This window comes from Bos javanicus, chromosome 6 (genome assembly GCF_032452875.1).
Source record: "Bos javanicus breed banteng chromosome 6, ARS-OSU_banteng_1.0, whole genome shotgun sequence".
Classification (NCBI taxonomy): Eukaryota; Metazoa; Chordata; class Mammalia; order Artiodactyla; family Bovidae; genus Bos; species Bos javanicus.
Window position 1 is genome coordinate 53,705,388 of NC_083873.1, and position 21,241 is coordinate 53,726,628.

The window sequence follows — 21,241 nt, forward strand, 5'->3', positions numbered from 1 at the left end:
TTTTCTATAGAAGCTGTTCTGTATGGCCCAGAAGTAGAGTCTCCTCTGGCCACCAGAACCAGACAGTCTCTGGCCATTCCTCACGTGGGCTGTGTGTGCCCACCAGCTGTGACATGCCTATGGCTACTATATAGAGAGGTGTGGGTTAGACTCACTTGCCTATTCTGGGCATTGATCTATATGTGGGTTGGTGAAGTTCAGGGAAGTCATCAGGCCCAGTTGTAGATCAGCTATTGCATGAGAACAGCGGGCCTCTGTAATCTCTGCTGGCCTCTGGACCAGAAGATCCATCCATAGGTGTCCCCTTGGCTGTGGTTACAAAATTTGAAGCTCCTGGTGAGTGTATAAGCTCCTCTCTGAGAAGCCTCATTGAGCTGTAATGGGGCCAAGGAGTGTGCAAGAATGGTGTCTCCTGTTTGCAGTCCTTGGGAACACCTCCTTAACTCCTAGATGTGTGGGAATCCTGAAGCCTGCCCCTCAGGTGAAGCTAGAAGCTAAGAAATAAGCCTTTTACATAGCAAGACTGGGATTATGTTTCATTCCACTGTCTGTGCAGTGTCCTGGGGGTGGTGGCCTGCCAAGGGCTGTGTTTCTGATGGCTCTAGTGTCATGAAGTTCAAGAACACCAGCCCTGTGACCACCAGGGCTAGGCCATCCAGTAGTGTCCCTTATGTGGATGGTGTATACCTGCGGGCTCTGGGTAGGTAGCTGGAGATTGCATGAGGTGGGACTTGCTCTCTTGCTTTGGGAAGACAGCAGGAAAATGACTTGACTGTACCCAACCCTGGGCTTCAGCAATGCAGTGTGAAAGGACCTTGCCTGTGCATGTGAGTCAGCGTTAGGCCAGAAGCAACAGAATACTATGACTGCTTGTTCTCCCAGCCAGAGGGGAGGAGAGGGTCACAGCTGCCCACACTTTGAAATTTCAGTTGAGGAGTAGAAGAATGCCATTGCTAAGAGTAGAAAACCACTGACTGACTTCACCTTCACTTTTCACTTTCATGCATTGGAGAAGGAAATGGCAACCCACTCCAGTATTCTTGCCTGGAGAATCCCAGGGATGGGGGAGTCTCGTGGGCTGCCATCTATGGGGTCGCGCAGAGTCAGACACGACTGAAGCGGCTTAGTAGAAGTAGCAGCAATCAAGGAGAATAGCAAGAAGAGATAAGAAAGCCTTCCTCAGCAATCAATACAAAGAAATAGAGGAAAACAACAGAATGGGAAAGACTAGAGATCTCCTCAAGAAAATTAGAGATACCAAGGGAACATTTCATGCAAAGATGGGCTCGATAAAGGACAGAAATGGTATGAACCTAACAGAAGCAGAAGATATTATGAAGAGGTAGCAAGAATACACAGAAGAACTGTACAAAAAAGAGCTTCACGACCCAGATAATCATGATGGTGTGATCACTCACCTAGAGCCAGACATCCTGAATGTGAAGTCAAGTGGGTCTTAGAAAGCATTACTATGAACAAAGCTAGTGGAGGTGATGGAATTCCAGTTGAGCTCTTTCAAATCCTGAAAGATGATTCTGTGAAAGTACTGAACTCAATATGCCAGCAAATTTGGAAAACTCAGCAGTGGCCACAGGACTGGAAAAGGTCAGTTTTCATTCCAATCCCAAAGAAAGGCAATACCAAAGAATGCTCAAACTACCGCACAATTGCACTCATCTCACACACTAGTAAAGTAATGCTCAAAATTCTCCAAGCCAGGCTTTAGCAATATGTGAACCGTGAACTTCCTGATGTTCAAGCTGGTTTTACAAAAGGCAGAGGAACCAGAGATCAAATTGCCAACATCCACTGGATCATCAAAAAAGCAAGAGAGTTCCAGAAGGACATTTATTACTGCTTTATTGACTATGCCAAAGCCTTTGACTGTGTGGATCACAATAAACTGGAAAATTCTGCAAGACATGGGAATACCAGACCACCTGACCTGCCTCTTGAGGAACCTATATGGAGGTCAGGAAGCAACAGTTAGAACTGGACATGGAACAACAGACTGGTTCCAAAGAGGAAAAGGAGTACGCCAAGGCTGTATATTATCACCCTGCTTATTTAACTTATATGCAGAGTACATCATGAGAAACACTGGGCTGGAAGAAGCACAAGCTGGAATCAAGATTGCCAGGAGAAATATCAATAACCTCAGATATGCAGATGACGCCACCCTTAGGGCAGAAAGTGAAGAGGAACTAAAAAGCCTCTTGATGAAAGTGAAAGAGGAGAGTGAAAAAGTTGGCTTAAAGCTCAACGTTCAGAAAACAAAAATCATGGCATCTGGTCCCATCACTTCATGGGAAATATATGGGGAAACAGTGGAAATAGTGTCAGACTTCTTGGGCTCCTAAATCACTGCAGATGGTGATTGCAGCCATGAAATTAAAAGACGCTTACTCCTTGGAAGGAAAGTTATGCCCAACCTAGATAGCATATTGAAAAGCAGAGATATTACTTTGCCAACAAAGGTCCGTCTAGTCAAGGCTATGGTTTTTCCAGTGGTCATGTATGGATGTGAGAGTTGGACTGTGAAGAAAGCTGAGCACTAAAGAATTGGTGCTTTTGAACTGTGGTGTTGGAGAAGACTCTTGAGAGTCTCTTGGACAACAAGGAGATCCAACCAGTTGATCCTAAAGGAGATCAGTCCTGGGTGTTCATTTGAAGGACTGATGCTGAAGCTGAAACTCCAATTCTTTGGCCACCTCATACGAAGAGTTGACTCATTGGAAAAGACCCTCATGCTGGGAGGGATTGGGGGCAGGAGGAGAAGGGGACGACAGAGGATGAGATGGCTGGATGGCATCACTGACTCGATGGACATGAGTTTGAGTGAACTCCGGGAATTGGTGATGGACAGGGAGGCCTGGTGTGCTGCGATTCATGGGGCTACAAACAGTCAGACATGACTGAGTGATTGAACTGAACTGAATCAGGGAGTAGGGGAGTGTTGCAGCTGCCAGAGCTCTCCAGTTTCAGCTTTGTGGCAGTGTAGTCCATCCAAGCTCTCAGGTATGTGCTAGCAAGTTAGCTGGGGAACACAATGGCATCTGCCAGTAACTCTGTCTCCTGCAAATATTACTACCATATTACACCCACCACCCAAACAATTCTTTTAGATTTGCAAATGACTCTCCTTCACAAAGAATCTCAGCAGTTTTCAAACCACTGATATTTTCATGTGTGAGAGAGATTACACATAAGCCCTTAAAGAGGGGAGCCTCAGTTTCTAAATAACTCTTTGGGACACTTGGACATCAGCCCCTTAGATTTTTAAGCCGGGCATTTTGGGAGCTCATCTCTCTGGTGTCAAATTCATGGGCCAGGGTGTCTGATGTGGGGCTCCATGCCCTTTGTCTTCCAGGAGACAAATCCTTCTAAGAAGATCTTGTGGCCAGGCCAGGAATGGGGTTTTGAGTGAGAACTTTTCTCTGTCTCTCTTACCCATCTTGAGGTCATCCTTTTTATTTTTTGTTGTTGAATAGGTATTCAATTAGTTCTCAAGTTCTTTTCAGAGGGAATTTATGCATGTGTAGGTGTTTATTTGTTGTGGGTTTGGGAGGAGGTAAGTTCAGACTTTTCCTATGGTGCCATCTTAAAATGCCTTCTTAGTTGTTTATTTTTAATATATTCTTATCAAATATTTTTATGATGATCATATTTTTCATAAATTTGATATCATACATAAATTCAATCTTTTTTTTAAAGTTTAGAGAATTCTTATAATTTTAATTTCTTGAATTTTCTAAAAAGAGACTGAAGGTATGAGTGACCCTGGTGACATTTAATTTAATATGAAAAAGGTGGATTCTTTCTACCCAATGGTTCTTTCAAAAGGGCAAAATCACCCCAGAAATATCTACTTTTCAATTCAAAAATATAATTCTTACCAAACAGATTTGAGCTTTCAGTGGGTTGGATATTTTATTAAATCACCTAAGTCATTAATAAAATTTCACCAAATCTTGACAATCGCCTTTTATGTCCTATTCTCAAATAAAGCACATTCTTTCAAATACTTTGAATGGCTCCAAAGCTAATAATCACATAAAATGCCCTCTTTTTCTCATACAAAAAAGTATTTTCAAAAGGAATAACACAGGTCAGGTATATTTAAATCTTGCACTATGCACACATGCTTTCTAACTCTAAAGGAAATGCTACCATTTTACTTAGTATCAACTGAATATTTGTAAAGTGTCAATGTATGATTTCAAAGTCAAATGGAAACTGATAGTGAGCATTTTAAGATTTGAACCTTTATATTTGTTATTAATTCTGTAAACAGTTTTGTCTTTATCTCTTTCCTCCTGAAATCTTCAAGATATATAGTAGTGATAAGATACAAAATATAAGTCCTTATTCAGGTGTTCACCTAAATAAAAAAGAACCCCTCTGAAATGTGAATTACAATGATTTTAGCTCAAATAAAGCAGCACTGATTCTACATTATAGAAAGAATGACCAATGATGTTGGCCTGGGGCTTGGATGCCAGATTTTACTATATAATGTCCAGGAAAGAACATATTAACGATCTCCCCAAAAAAGGAAACTGGGTAATCATAAGGATATTTCCTAGGACAACATAAACAAATGACCCTGGTCACATTGATTTTCAAGGCAAGGAATCATTTTAAGCCTAGTTGAAATATGATGGCACTACATGTGTTAAATTTCACCAGTTAAATATGACTTGTGGACTGGATACTCTGAGCATATGGACTATATATTATTAGCATTAACTTAATGCAAAATTAATTCTGTCAAGAATGACTTGATGGTGAACATTTAGACTGTCTACCCATGTGACTGAAAATACCAAATAAGCTAGCCTTATTGAACACTTATAAGTCAGCCCAGTGTTAGTGGTTTTCATTCATTGTCTCATTAATGCATAAAATTCCATGAGGGAAGTTGTGTTATTTTCTTCATTTTATGGATAAGGACTATAATGTAACAAGATATACAAAAAAAAAAAAAAAATCCAACATATAGCTAGTGTTAGAGCTGAAATTTGAACTCCAAATCATCTCTTTTGTAAGAACATACCTGAACTTACCACAAAAGCACATTTGTGAGAAGCAAAAAATAAAGAGAAAGTCCAAGTCCAGGGATCTTTTTTTTTTTTTTTTTTTGCTCTTTTAAAAACCGTAATTTATTTATTTTTACTTGGAGGATAACTGCTTTACCGTATTGAGTTGGTTTTTGCCATACATTAACATTAATCAACCATAGGTATATATATGTCCCCTCCCTCTTTATATAGAGATACATTTTGACTCCATTTAACAAGAATAATCCTGAAACAAGTATTTCCTACAGGTTATCAATTTTTCTCTACATGATACAGAGGAATAATTAGGCATCATGGGGACCCTACAACTTCCCTCAATTAAAACAGAATGATGATCATACCAGTTTTCCTTCAGCTGTATCAAATAGACTCTTGAACCTTGTAAACACATACACCTCCATGGAGGTATGGAGCCATGTGTCTGGTTTGTTTTTAATTACCTATCCAAAATTGTCTTATCTTTTGGATTTTCATTCAACCAGGTTGGAGTTGCTTTTATCACAGCTTCTATCCATATTAGATTTGCCTGAAATAATATTCCACTACTACCCAGAGTGGTCAGTTTGGTGGTAAATTCTTTCCCCACTTTGGGGTATTTGAAAGACTTAGCAGACACCATACCGTATATTTTTGTGAGGACTTCATTTAAACGTAAAACATACAGAATAAGAGAAGTAGATTTCAAGCAGCATCAAAGGTCTGAGAGACAATCTCTTGGCACTTGAGTTGCACTGAGTATCTGGCTGAATAACCAAGGTTGTATGAGAAATCTTAGCTTCAGGAGAGCCACCAGAAGAAACTCTAAGCTGTTTTTTAATGAGTCAAACCAGGCTTGCCAAATATTTGAACTAGTTGAGCTATTGGTAAAGAAGCCAACCCTGGGTGGAGAAGGATCACCATTGCCTTTATGAGTCAAAAAAACAGGATCTCCAGAGATAAGAGAAAGCTTAATGATTCCAGTTGTAAATTAGCTCACTTACTCATTTAGGTGATCAGCCCAATATTCTATGGGCATTTGACAAATTTCATTATTTAACTATACAAGAAATTGTTTAAATTCAATAATCTCTACATTTAAGACCCTTGAGTGAGAAAAAGCCTTGAGTCACACAGTTAATAGAAGGTCATAGACCTGGAATTCTCAAGGGAAAGAGAACGACATGGTTGGATGGCATCACCAACTCAGTGGACATGAGTTTAAGCAAGCTCCAGGAGATGGTGAAGGACAGGGAAGCCTGGCATACTGCAGTCCATGCAGTCATATAGAGTCAGACATGACTAAGCTGGTGAACAGCAGCAACAATAATAGACTAGAACGGTACTTGTTTAGTTTATCTGCCTAATAGATACTGTACTACTGTATTTCAAACAAGGATCACACATTTGGACTCTACTATGATTCTAAAATGTAATCTGTACACTCCAGGTTGATGGATCAATTAGACATTTGTCTAATCCTAATTGAGAATGAGGTTCAGGAATAAAGCTTTTATCACAGGTTAAAAAATACTTTGGGCTGAAATTCTGAATCTCCTGTTCCAACTCCCAAGAAAAACCTCAGAATAAAGTTCAAATATTTAACATGTTATCATGTTCTTGCTTTATATATATTGTTCTTGCATTTTCAACTTTAATTTAGAGACATTAACAGTAAAATTATTTAGTGGTCATGCCCAAAACCCAGCACAAACCTAAAACTCAGCAGAAAATATTCAAAAACAATCTAAATGAGTATCTTTCCTAAAACATGAAGTCAATTATACCAGGTCAAAAAGAATAGTTATCACATTGCTATTTGAATAAAATTTAATTATCAACCAGTCTTCACAAACTATGGGCTTTCCTGGTGGCTCAGCAATGAAGAATACACCTGTAATGCAAGAAATGCGAGAGATGTGGGATTGATTCCTGGGTCAGAAAGATACCCTGAAGGAGGGCATGGCAACCCACTCCAGTATTCTTGCCTGGAAAATCCCATGCACAGAGGAGTCTGGATGGCTACAGTCCATAGTGTCTCAAGGAATTGGACAGGACTGAATGAGCATGCACACACTTCACAAACTATTAATAGGCTGCTGCTGCTACTGCTGCTAAGTCGCTTCAGTCGTGCCCGACTCTGTGCGACCCCATAGACGGAAGCCCACCAGGCTCTGCCGTCCCTGGGATTCTCCAGGTGAGAACACTGGAGTGGGTTCCCATTTCCTTCTCCAATGCACGAAAGTGAAAAGTGAAAGTGAAGTCACTCAGTCATGTCTGACTCTTCGCGACCCCATGGACTGCAGCCCACCAGGCTCTTCCATCCATGGGATTTTCCAGGCAAGAGTACTGGAGTGGAGTGCCATTGCCTTCACCGATTAATAGGCTGATATATATTTAAATTACTGTTCACAAACATTGAAGAAGAGAGTTACAAATATGGAAAAGGAGAAAACTAGAATAAACTCTGCTGTGTATATGCATTAAAGGGATCAGTAAAAATTGTAGGCTGTAATATAAGTGATAGATATAGAAGATAGATATAATTAATAGATATACATCTATAGATTATAGATGTATATGTATGTACTATTTTCTGCCTCTATCAGCTAGGAACACTTGGAATTAAAGAAGCTCTGATACAATGAGCACACCTAGACCACAGATCTTGGTTTCTACATATCAGGGCTCCTTGGAGAAATGGCTGATATGAAACATCTACATACATAAGTACAAATTCGTTTTTAAAAGGAAGAAATATAGGAATGGAGAGGTTGTATTGTTTATATAAAGTCACAAGAAAATGAGTGACAAAGAGCATGAAAGGGAAGTGCTGGATCAGACTATCTGGGGTAAGATGCCGGCATCCTTCATTTACCTGTTTTGCGACCTTGTGCAAGTCTGTCACCCACTAGACCTTAAATTCCTGGGCAGTAAATCTGTACAACAATAATAATATGTGTTTCATAAGTAGGGTTATTGTGAGGAGCTAAATGAGATAATATTGAATTACATTGCATAATTACTGTATGTATTTGCTTATTATTACTATTGCAATTTTTACTTTAATAACTATTTTTATTATATGAAACCATATTTCATAATACTCCCACTGTCTGAGAAAAGATACAGAATTGGAACAAGTATATTGATGGAACAAGTACAATGATGAACAGTATATCAGCAAATGGATTTTAAAACATCATTGTGCATTTGTAAGAGAGAAAGGAAAGTGACCTAAATAGTATAAAGTGTAAGAGTTGAAAAAGAGTAGGAAACATGGTTTGACAAACATGTTGGGACCAGATTTTACTGATCTAGGAGGCTGAAGTGCATATGACTTTTGAAAGTGCATTTTCAGGGGAGTATAGGTTCTTCACATCAGTTTGCAAGTTATCTTGTGTGAAAGAAAAAAAGAAATTATCCTTATGCTATATATAAATAAAGGATATATCCTTATGCTATATATAAATAAAGGATAGTCACTGAATAGTTAATAATGCCTAAATTGTATTAGAAAAAATAAAAGGAGGCATTATAAATTCAAAATAATTAGGTGAATTCAGATAATTGGAACATGTTGCAACTGTAGAATATATAAATTAAATTAATTTTAGATTTAAATAGTAGCTTAAATTGCCCTAATAACTGATTTCACATAGAGATTCTGTAGGGAGTGACTTTAATTAACACATGTCTAACTTGTAAGTATTAGGAATCCATTGTTTTATATAAATAATTGATGTGCTAAAATTATTGTTAGTTTTCTCCTTCTAGGTATTTTTTGGTCCTGTTTGGAATCTTTATCCAGTTAATTTACTTAGCTATTTATTTTTCTGTGGAAAGGCAAGGAAAAAGTTACAAAGGCAAGCCAAGTGATCAAAAATTGATGTAATTATTTCAGTATAGCTTCCTTTTTAAAAAGCTAGAAATGACAACACAATATTCATTTATATTCCATATGTCATCATTTTCCTTTCCATTTCTGCTGGCACAATGCAAAGCCCAAAAATATTAAGAAAAGGGAAAACAAAGAGTAAAGATTGGAAATAATGAGCAAAATGGACAATCACTTCTAGATAATTGAGGGTAAACTCTGTATCACTGTTAAAGTAAGGGGCAACATCATTATCTCCATATTCCTGCAAAAATAGCTGTGGGTCAGTAAGTAGTATTGCTGCTCTTATTAAAGCATGAACCACTAGTTTCTAAAGGAGCATAGCTAAATTTGCAGGTTTAATGAAGGTTTAAATGAAAATGAAACTTACCAAACCTCGCATGTGAAATTTCACTTGACCCAGAAGCACTGCTTATAATCCTGCAAAATCAAGGAAGGGCATGAAAATGGGAAGGAATGGACTACTAGACAAAATTTGGTTCATTACTTTTTTGCAATTCCTATTCTATTTCGATCTTTTTACAATAATCGTAATGTCAAAAGTATTGCTAGTTAAAGGATACTGTAGCTGGATCCTTAGGACCACCATAAAGGTAGGAAACAAACAAACAAACAACAACAAAAACACTAAAAGGGTGAGACATAACTGTTACGATAAAAGCAGCCTAGTTCAAAAAAAAATTGCAAATACTAATCTAATAGTATTGTTGCTGCCGTTCAGTCCCTCAGTCATGTCTGACTCTGACTCCATGGACTGCAGCACTCCAAGCTTCCCTGCCCTCTATTATCTCCCAGAATTTGCTCAAACTCATGTCCATTGAGTTGATGATGCCATCCAACCATCTCATCCTGTTTCCCTCTTCTCCTCCTGCCCTCAGTCTTTCCCAGCATCAGGGTTTTTTCCAATGAGTAAGCTCTTCACATCAGGTGGCCAAAGTATTAATAGTATAGTCATTCCTAAGTATAATTATGTTTTTTTTTAGTATCATAACTAAATACACTACCTCCATGTCCTACTGTCTTATTTTCACTCTGTTGTAATCCTCAGAAAAATGAATTAACATATTCCTTAGTTTCAACTCTAAATATAAATAAATGCAAGGTAAGACTTTTGGATGATGGCCATTCTGACTGGTATGAGGTGATACCTCATTGCAGTTTTGATGTGCTTTTCTCTAATAAGTAGTGATGTTGAGCATTGTTTTTCTGTTTTAAAACCATACATATATCTTCTTTGGAGAAATGTCCATTTAGACCTTCAGCCCATTTATTTACTGGGTTGTTGGTTTTTTTGATATTGAACTCCATGAGCTATTTCTATATTTGGAAATTAATCCCTTGTCAGTTGCTTTGCTTGCAAATATTTTCTCCCATTCTGAGGGTCTTCTTTTTATGTTTGTCTTCACTGAGCAAAATCTTTTAAGTTTAATTAGGTCTCATTTATTTGCAAGTGTCTTTAATTTCATGGCTGAAGTCACCATCTGCAGTGATTTTGGACCCAAGAAAATAAAATTTCTCACTGTTTTCATTGTTTACCCATCTATTTGCCTTGGAGTGATGGGACTGGATGTTCTTAGTTTTCTGAATGTTGAGTTTTAAGCCAACATTCTCACTCTCCTCTTTCACTTTCATCAAGAGGCTAGTTATGTCTTCTTCATTTTTGTCATAAGGGTGGTGTCCTCTGTGTATCTGAGGTTATTGATATTTCCCCTGGCAATCTTGATTCCAGCTTGTGCTTCATCCAGCCAGGGACTTAACATGATGTACTCTGTATATAAGTTAAATAAACAGGGTGACAATATACAGTCTTGACGTACTCCTTTTCCTATTTGGAACCAGTCTGTTGTCCCATATCCAGTTCTAACTATTGCTTCTTGACCTGAATACAGATTTCTCAGGAGGCAGGTCAGGTGGTCAGATCAGATCAGATCAGATCAGTCGCTCAGTCGTGTCCGACTCTTTGCGACCCCATGAATTGCAGCATGCCAGGCCTCCCTGTCCATCACCAACTCCCAGAGTTCACTCAGACTCATGTCCATTGAGTCAGTGATGCCATCCAGCCATCTCATCCTCTGGCGTCCCCTTCTCCTCCTGCCCCCAATCCCTCCCAGCATCAGAGTCTTTTCCAATGAGTCAACTCTTCACATGAGGTGGCCAAAGTACTGGAGTTTCAGCTTTAGCATCATTCCTTCCAAAGAAATCCCAGGGCTGATCTCCTTCAGAATGGACTGGTTGGATCTCCTTGCAGTCCAAGGGACTCTCAAGAGTTTTCTCCAACACCGCAGTTCAAAAGCATCATTTCTTTGGCGCTCAGCCTTCTTCACAGTCCAACTCTCACATCCATACATGACCACAGGAAAAACCATAGCCTTGACTAGATGGACCTTTGTTGTCAAAGGAATGTCTCTGCTTTTGAACATGCTATCTAGGTTGGTCATAACTTTCCTTCCAAGGAGTAAGCGTCTTTTAATTTCTTTAAGAATTTTCCACATTTTGTTATGATCCACACAGGCAAAAGCTTTGACATAGTCAATAAAACAGAAGTTGATGTTTTTTTCTGGAACTCTCTTGCTTTTTTGATGATTCAACAGGTGCTGGCAATTTGATCTCTGGTTCCTCTGTCTTTTCAAAATCCAGCTTGAACATCTGGAAGTGCACAGTTCATGTACTATGGAAGCTTGTCTTGGAGAATTTTGAGCATTATTTTGCTAGCATGGGAGATGAGTGCAATAGTGCGATAATTTGAACATTCTTTGGCAATGCCTTTCTTTGGGATTGGAATGAAAACTGACCTTTTCCAGTCCTGTGGCCACTGCTGAGTTTTCCAGATTTCCTGGCATATTAGTGCAGCACTTTCACAGCATCATTTTTCAGGATTTGAAATAGCTCAACTGGAATTCCAGCACATACACTAGCTTTGTTTGTAGTGATGCTTCCTAAGGCCCACTTGACTTCGTATTCCAAGATGTCTGGCTCTGGGTGGGTAATCACACCATCATGGTTATCTGGGTCATGAAGATCTTTTTTGTATAGTTCTTCTATGTATTCTCGCCACCTCTTCTTAATATCTTCTGCTTCTGTTAGGTCCATACCTTTTTTGTCCTTTATTGTGCCTATCTTTGCATGAAATGTTCCCTTGGTATCTCTAATTTTCTTGAAGAGATCTCTAGCCTTTCCCATTCTATTATTTTCCTCTATTTCTTTGCATTGATCACCAAGGAAGGTTTTCTTATCTCTCCTTGCTATTCTTTGGAACTCTGCATTCAAATGGGTCTATCTTTCCTTTTCTCCTTTGCCTTTAGCTTCTCTTCCTTTTTCAGCTATTTGTAAGGCCATCTCAGACAACCGTTTTGCCTTTTTTCATTTCTTTTTCTTGGAGAGATGGTATTGATCACTGCCTTCTGTACAATGTCATGAACCTCTGTTCATAGTTCTTCAGGCACTCTGTCTATCAGATCTAATCCTTCGAATCTATTTGTCAGTTCCACTGTATAATCATAAGGGATTTGATTTAGGTCATACTTGAGCCATCTAATGGTTTTCCCTACTTTCTTCAATTCAAGTCTGAATTTGGCAATAAGGAGTTCAAGATTTGAGCCACAGTCAGCTCCTGATCTTGTTTTTGACTGTATAGAGCTTCTTCATCTTTGCCTACAAAAAATATAATCAATCTGATTTTGGTATTGACCATCTGGTGATGTCCATGTGTAGAGTCATCTCTTCTGTTGCTGGAAGAGGGTTCTTGCTATGACCTGTGCATTCTCTTGACAAAACTCTATTAGCATTTGCCCTGCTTCATATTGTACTCTAAGGCCAAATTTGCCTGTTACTCTAGGAATCTCTTGACTTCCTACTTTTGCATTCTATTCGCCTATAATGAAGACATATTTTTTGGGTATTAGTTCTAGAAAGTCTTGTAGATCGTCATAGAATAGTTCAAATTCAGTATTTACAGTTGAGCCATAGACTTGGGTTACTGTGATATTGAATGGTTTGCCTTGGAAATGAACAGAGAACATTCTGTTGTTTTTGAGATTGCACCCAAGTACTGCATTTTAGTCTCTTTTGTTGACTGTGAGGGCTACTCCATTTCTTCTAAAGGATTCTTGCCCACAGTAGTAGACATAATGGTCATCTAAGTTAAATTCACCCATTCCAGTCCATTTTAGTTCACTGATTCCAAAAATGTCAAAGCTCACTCTTGCCATCTCCTGTTTAACCACTTCCAATTTACCTTGATTAATGGAACTAACACCCCAGGTTCCTATGCAATTTGTTCTTTACAGCATTGGACTTTACTTCTATCCCTAGTCACATCCACAACTGGGTGTTGTTTTTGCTTTGGCTCTATCTCTTCATTCTTTCTGGAGTTATTTCTCCACTCTTCTCCAGTAGTATATTGGGCATCTACTGACTTGAGAAGTTCATTGTTCAGTGTCCAGTCTTTTTACCTTTTCTTACTGTTCATGGGGTTCTCAAGGCAAGAATACCAGTATGCCATTCCCTTCTCCAGTGCACTACATTTTTTCAGAACTCTCCAACAAGATCTGTCCATGTTGGGTGGCTCTACATGGCATGGCTCATAGTTTCATTGAGTTAGACAAGACTGTGGTCCATGTGATCAGTTTGATTAGTTTTCTGTGATTGTGGTTTTCATTCTGTCTTCCCTCTTTTGGGGGAGAAGGCAATGGCACCCCACTCCAGTACTCTTGCCTGGAAACTCACATGAACGGAGGAGCCTGGTAGGCTGCAGTCCATGGGGCCGTGAAAGTCAGACACGACTGAGCAACTTCACTTTCACTTTTCACTTTCATGCATTGGAGAAGGAAATGGCAACCAACTCCAGTGTTCTTGCCTGGAGAATCCCAGGGACGGGGGAGCCTGGTGGGCTACCGTCTATGGGGTCGCACAGAGTTGGACACGACTGAAGCAACTTAGCAGCAGCAGCAGCAGCCACCCTCTTTTGGATTAGGAAAACTGTGGAAAATTCTGAAAGAGATGGGAATACCAGACCACCTGACCTGCCTCTTGAGAAATTTGTATGCAGGTCAGAAAGCAACAGTTAGAACTGGACATGGAACAACAGACTGGTTCCAAAGAGGAAAAGGAGTACGTCAAGGCTGTATATTGTCACCCTGCTTATTTAACTTCTATGCAGAGTACATCATGAGAAACGCTGGGCTGGAAGAAGCAGAAGCTGGAATCAAGATGGCTGGGAGAAATATCAATAACCTCAGATATGCAGATGACACCACCCTTATGGCAGAAAGTGAAGAGGAACTAAAAAGCCTCTTGAGGAAGGTGAAAGAGGAGAATGAAAAAGTTGGCTTAAAACTCAACATTCAGAAAATGAAGATCGTGGCATCTGGTCCCATCACTTCATGGGAAATAGATGGGGAAACAGTGGAAACAGTGTCAGACTTTATTATTATTTTTACTTTACAATATTGTATTGGTTTTGCCATACATCAACATGTATCCACCATGGGTGTACACGTGTTCCCCATCCTGAACCCCCCTCCCACCCCCCTCCCCATACCATCCCTCTGGGTCATCCCAGTGCACCAGCCCCAAGCTTCCTGTATCCTGCATTGAACCTGGACTGGCGATTCATTTCTTATATGATATTATACATGTTTTAATGCCATTCTCCCAAATCATCACCCCTCCCTCTCCCACAGAGTCCAAAAGACTGTTCTATACATCTGTGTGTCTTTGCTGTCTCACATACAGGGTTATCATTACCATCTTTTTAAATTCCATATAGATGCGTTAGTATACTGTATTGGTGTTTTTCTTTCTGGCTTACTTCACTCTGTATAATAGGCTCCAGTTTCATCCACCTCATTAGAACTGATTCAAATGCATTCTTTTTAATGGCTGAGTAATACTCCATTGTGTATATGTACCATCAGACTTTATTTTTTGGGGCTCCAAAATCACTGCAGATGGTGACTGCAGCCATGAAATTAAAAGACACTTACTCCTTGGAAGAAAAGTTATGACCAACCTAGATAGCATATTCAAAAGCAGAGACATTACTTTGACAACAAAGGTCCATCTAGTCATGGCTATGGTTTTTCCAGTGGTCATGGATGGATGTGAGAGTTGGACTGTGAAGAAAGCTGAGTGCCGAAGAATTGATGCTTTTGAACTGTGGTGTTGGAGAAGACTCTTGAGAGTCCCTTGGACTGCAAGGAGATCAAACCAGTCCATTCTGAAGGAGATCAACCCTGGAATTTCTTTGGAGGGAATGATGCTGAAGCTGACGCTTCAGTACTTTGGCCACCTCATGTGAAGAGTTGACTCATTGGAAAAGACTCTGATGCTGGGAGGGATTGGGGGCAGAAGGAGAAGGGGACGACAGAGGATGAGATGGCTGGATGGCATTACTGACTCGATGGACGTGAGTCTGAGTGAACTCCAGGAGTTGGTGATGGACAGGGAGGCCTGGCCTGCTGCAATTCACGGGGTCGCAAATGGTCAGACACGACTGAGCGACTAAACTGTACTGAACTTAAGAGGATTATGGAAGCTTCCTGATGGGAGAAACTGACTATGGGGGAAACTGGGTAGGGCCATGCTCAGTAAATCTTTAATTCAATTTTCTGTTGATGTGTAGAGTTGTGTTCCCTCCCTATTGTTTGACCTGAGACCAAGAGAGAAGAGAGAAGTCGCTCAGTCTTGTCCAACTCTTTGAGACCCCATGGACTGTAGCCTACCACGCTCCTCTGTCTGTGGGATTTTCCAGGCAAGAGTACTGGAGTGGGTTGCCATTTCCTTCTCCAGAGGATCTTCCCAACCCAGGGATCGAATCTGGGTCTCCTGCATTGTAGGCAGGCGCTTTACCAGACCAAACTATGATGGAAATAATGAAGATAATGGCGCCCTCTTTCAACAAGTCTCCTGCACACACTGCCACACTCAGTGCCCTCAACCCTGCATCAGGCCACATCTCTGCTAGAGACTCCTGGACACTCACAGGCAAGTCTGGGTCAGTTTATTGTGGGGTCACTGCTCTTTTTTCCTGGGTCCTGATGCTCATAAGGTTTTGTTTGTGCCCTCCAAGAGCCTGTTTTCCCAGTCCCGTGTAAGTTCTGGCAGCTCTGTATTGGGGCTAATGGCAACCTCCTCCAAGAGGGCTTATGCCACACCCTGGTCTGCCACCCAGAGCCCCTGCCTCTGAAGCAGGCCACTGCTGACCCGCACCTCCACAGGAGACACTCAAACACTCAAAGGCAAGTCTGACTCAGTCTCTGCAGTGTCACCTGGTGCACACAAAGTTTTGTTTGAGTCCTCCGAGAATCTCTGGCAGGTATGGGGTTTGATTTTAAATGTGATTTCACCCTTACTACCATCTTGCTCAGGTTTCTCCTTTGCCCTTGCACATTGGGTATCATTTTTTTGTGGGATCCAACATTCTCCTGTTGTGGTTGTTCAGCTTGGAAGAAAAGCTATGACCAACCTAGTTAGCATATTAAAAAACAGAGACATTAGTTTGCCAGTGAAGGTCTGTCTAGTCAAAGCTATGGTTTTTCCAGTAGTCAGGTATGGATTTGAGAGTTGGACTATAAAGAAAGCTGAGTGCCAAAGAACTGATATTTTTGAACTGTGGTGTTAGAAAAGACTCTTGAGAATCCCTTGGACTGCAAGGAGATCCAACCAGTCAATCCTAAAGGAAATCAGTCTGAAATATTGGAAGGACTGATTTTGAAGCTGAAACTCCAAAACTTTGTCCTCCTGATGTGAAGAACTGACTCCTTGCAAAATACCCTCATGCTGGAAAATATTGAAGGCAGGAGGAGAAGGGGACAACAGAGGATGAGATGGTTGGATGGCATCACCAATTCAATGGACATGAGTTTGAGCTTGCTCTAGGACTTGGTGATGGACAAGGAAGCCTGGCTTGCTGTAGTCCATGGGGTTGCAAAGAGTTGGACATGACTGAGCAACTGAACTGAACTGAGTCTACAAGAAATAAATTCTGGAGAGAGTGTAAAGAAAACTGAAATTTCCTACACTATTTGCAGGAATGCAAACTGGTACAGTCACTATAGAGAAAAATGTGGAGGCTCTTAAAAACCTAAAAATAAAGCTAACATATGATCCAGCAATCCCACTCCTGAGCACATATCTGGAGAAATAATTTGGAAAGATATGTATTTCATATACCCCAATGTTCATTGCAATGCTATTCACAATAGCCAGGACATGGAAGAAACCTTAAAATCCATCAACAGATGAATGGATAAAGAAGAAGTGGTACCTATACACAATGGAATATTACTCAGACATAAAAAGTACAAAATAATGTCATTTGCCTTAACATGGATGTTCCTAGACATTCTCATAGTGAGCAAAATAAGTTAGACAAACATAAATTGCGTATATCACTTATATGCGGAATCTTTAAAAAGACCACAAATGAACTTATATTCAAAACCATAATAGAGTTACTGATACAGAAAATAAACCTATGGTTACCAGGGGATTAGAAGGGGGAAGGATAATTTGGAAGATTGAAATGACATATACACATTATTATGTATATAATAGATAACTAATGAGGACCTATTGTATAGAACAGATAGTTCTACTCAATACTCTATAACCTATATATGAACAGAATCTAAAAAAAGAGTGGGAATATTTGTATAACAGATTCACTTTGCAGTACACCTGAAACTAAGTGCAATGTAAGAAATATTCGATCTGTTTGAAATTTTCAGTTGACTTTACAATTCATAAAAATATGGACTCTAATGTAATCACCATTGATATTATCACCTGTGGGAAGGGGTGCGTGTGTGTACCTCTATACTGTGTTGTGCTTTCTTGCTTAGTTGTGTCTAACTCTTTGTGACCCCATGGACTGTAGCCCACCAGGCTCCTCTGTCCATAGGGATTCTCCAGGCAAAAATACTGGAGTGGGTTGCCATGCCCTCCTCCAGGGGATCTTCTCAATCTGGGGATTGAACTCAGGTCTCCCATATTGCAGGTGGATTCTTTACTGTCTGAGCCACCAGGGAAACCCATGAATACTGGATTGGGTAGCCTATCACTTCTCCAGGGGATCTTTCTGACCCAGGAATCAAATTGGGGTCTCCTGAATTGAAAGAGGATTCTTTACTAGCTGAGCTACCAGGGAAGCCCATTGTGTACCCCTAGCTAGGGTAGTATAATTTTAAATACAACACTAAGTAACTTCAGGCAGTCTTCTTTCTTCTCTTAAGTATTTTTTTCTGTCATGTTTAATAAAAGCATTCAAAAATTTCCTGCACTGTGAAAGTATTTTGAAAGAAGGTTATTGGAAATAGGGAGGGGCGTTTGCTTAAATGAACACTCAGCTATTGAGCAAACCAAGGGGTATAACTTTAAAGTAGTGCTGAGAAATTCAAGCTTGGAAAGATTAGTTTCGATAATTTTGGCAGAGGGTGAGATGATTTTCTACTCACACAGTAGAAATGATTATTTTTCTAGTTATCATAAGTCATTTCCTGGAATCCAACTGTTTTTTGAAAGATTTGGCTCAGTCCCATCCCATCTTATCCTTCCCTTCCCACTTAATTAATAAGTGATCTAGATGTTGTGCTAAGCTTGGGAATACCAAATCAATGAATAAGGCCTTCCTCTAGAAGATCATTGTTAAGTCACCTAAAAACCAACAAAAGGCCTCTAGCAAAACCGGTAGTTACAAAATGGTGGGATAAATGAGATGCTATTGTTAGCTACAGAGTGTCAGGGGCTTTTGGGTGCATGGCACTAACTGAGATGCTATAGAAATTTTAACCTGGTTTGCTTCAGTTCATTTGGTAGTAAAGAGTCAGACATGACTTATGGAGTGAACAACAATAGAAAACTTCAGAGGGGGAGGATAGACGTGAAGCTTGATGAGCAATTAGAATTCAAAAGATGGGAGAGAGATAAGGAATAACTCTAGGCAGAATAGTTTGTTTGCAAAAGATCTGAGAAATGAGAACGTATGACATGTTAGGAAAATCAAAGAAGAATTTCTTGGCTGGAGGATGAGGGTGTTTTCACATACATTATCTTATGTAGTTTTCAAAATAAACTCACCCGGCAGAAAGTTTTTTTTCCCTCCCCTTTTCATGTAACAAAACAGTAATTCTGGGAAGGATCTGAATGTTACAAAACTCTCTAAAGCTAATAGTGGATTTTTAATTCATTTTCTTTGATTACAATGAAAACACCAAGTACAGTAATAGGAGCTGAGTCAGGTCAAAAAGGATTTTACAACACTGTGCAGGGCATGGTAATAAAAGTTGATACTTACATAGTGATTATTTTATGTCAAGTACCAGTAGGGCTTTCTAGGCGTTATTTTGAACTCATCAAATCCTTACCACCTATGACATAAGCACTATTATTATCACCATTTGTGAATTAAGAATTGCAGGTAGAGAAAGATAAATCTTCACTAATTTCTCAAGCTAAATGATTGGTAGAACGAAGGCATAAATTCAAAGAGTCTATCTCTGAATCTCACGTGCTTAACTGTTAAACCACTGCTTTTTCATTTTACTATATTAGTGAAATGAAAATGAAGCTTGCTCAGTCATGTCCAACTCTTTGCAACTCCATAGACTATAGCCTACCAGGCTCCTTTGTCCATGGCATTCTCCAGGACAGAAACTGGAGTGGGTAGCTGTTCCCTTCTCCAGGGGATCTTCCTAACCTAGGAATCCAACTGGGGTCTCCTGCATTGCAGGCTGATTCCTTACCAGATAAGCTACCAGGGAAACCCTTTACTATATAATTTATGTATGAAGTCAGTGATTAGAAAGTGGTATAAAATAATTATAATAAAGGGGGGGATTTTGTACATGACCTATAAGATTTAGAGAGGTGGATGTTATTGTTTTGGTTTGAAAAGTTGGTTTGGAAAATAGAAAAGAATTAGTAAAATAATTGAGAGTCCTGGGTACTGTGGTGCCCTGCTTACATCCCCTCTCCTGGTTGGAAGGCTGCCTGCTGAAGCTTGGGGTCACCTGCTTTTTCCAGGAATTGCCCATATATCTGAAGGGAGCTGCCTTGCCCAAAGTTAAACTCCCTTCTGAAGAGTAGCCCACAATCACTGAGGGCTACAGACAGATTAAGTACCTTACCTTAGGTCACAAAGATTCCAAATAAAAGAATATGATCCCATACTTATCTCATTCAAAGAGTAAGGCATTTTTATTTTGCCAGATTCCCTCCTGTATATAAATTTTACAGGTCAAAGTAGGTATTTTATAGGAACTGACAAATTTATGTATGTCCACCTCATGCAATCTTTAGACCCCTGTCATTTCAATGTGCTCTCATAAATAAGTTTCCTTCAATAACTTTAACATAGACCAAAAATATAAAAGAAACCAGGAGCAATATAAAAGGAGAAAGCTATTTGATATTGAAACATGACATTATAAATTATATCCTATGTTGCACATTAAATATACATACATAAAAGTTATATCTATTTTGTAACTTAAGAATATGTGTTTTCTTGTATGAATATAAAATACTGTAAGTCTGTGTGCCCTAGAGATGAGAAGAATCATTCTTGTTGATTCTAAGCATCTAAGCTACACTTGTAAATAGTAGGAATCAGTGGCACTGCATTCTAGGTTTTTATGTGTCATTGAATCTTTTATGGTTGTTGAAAGGACTAGAATGTCTGTTATTTGCAATACTGTGTGTAACAGAAAGAATATTGGCTGTGCTTCAACTGACTCTAATAGAAAATCTTTAGAATATTCCTAGGGCTTTAAACTAAGCTTTTTTTCTTTTCCAGAGTTTTACCCACAGTTGATTCAAGATGTTTCCATGTTATACTCAACAACAACTAGTGAAGCTCAGTAAGGTAATAGTTTGAGCAACTGAAACCACATATGTTGTGCTTCTTGCTAACAGCATTAATGCTGCTTCAGGGCACTGATCTATTAAGCCAAATGTTATAATCAAAGGGGTAGTCACTGGCAGTCATGATCAGAATCCCTGTTTATAGAATTGCAGCCTTGTGCAATAGTTGCATAAGCCAAAAAGCAATTAAAAGAGCTATTGCCAAAGAGTTAACTATCAAGAACCACTTAAATAGAACAGTGCACACAGTGGTGCCTGGTCCCTCCATCAAGGACACTGTAGCATTAGATTGCAACTCTATAGCAAGATAGATAAAAGTCATAAAGTAGCCAGTCTCTCTAATCCAAGCTTGGCTTCAAAGGAACATCATCATTAGTCAAGCAGTACAGTGAAAACAAGCTCTAAAATACTCTTTAATTGTCCT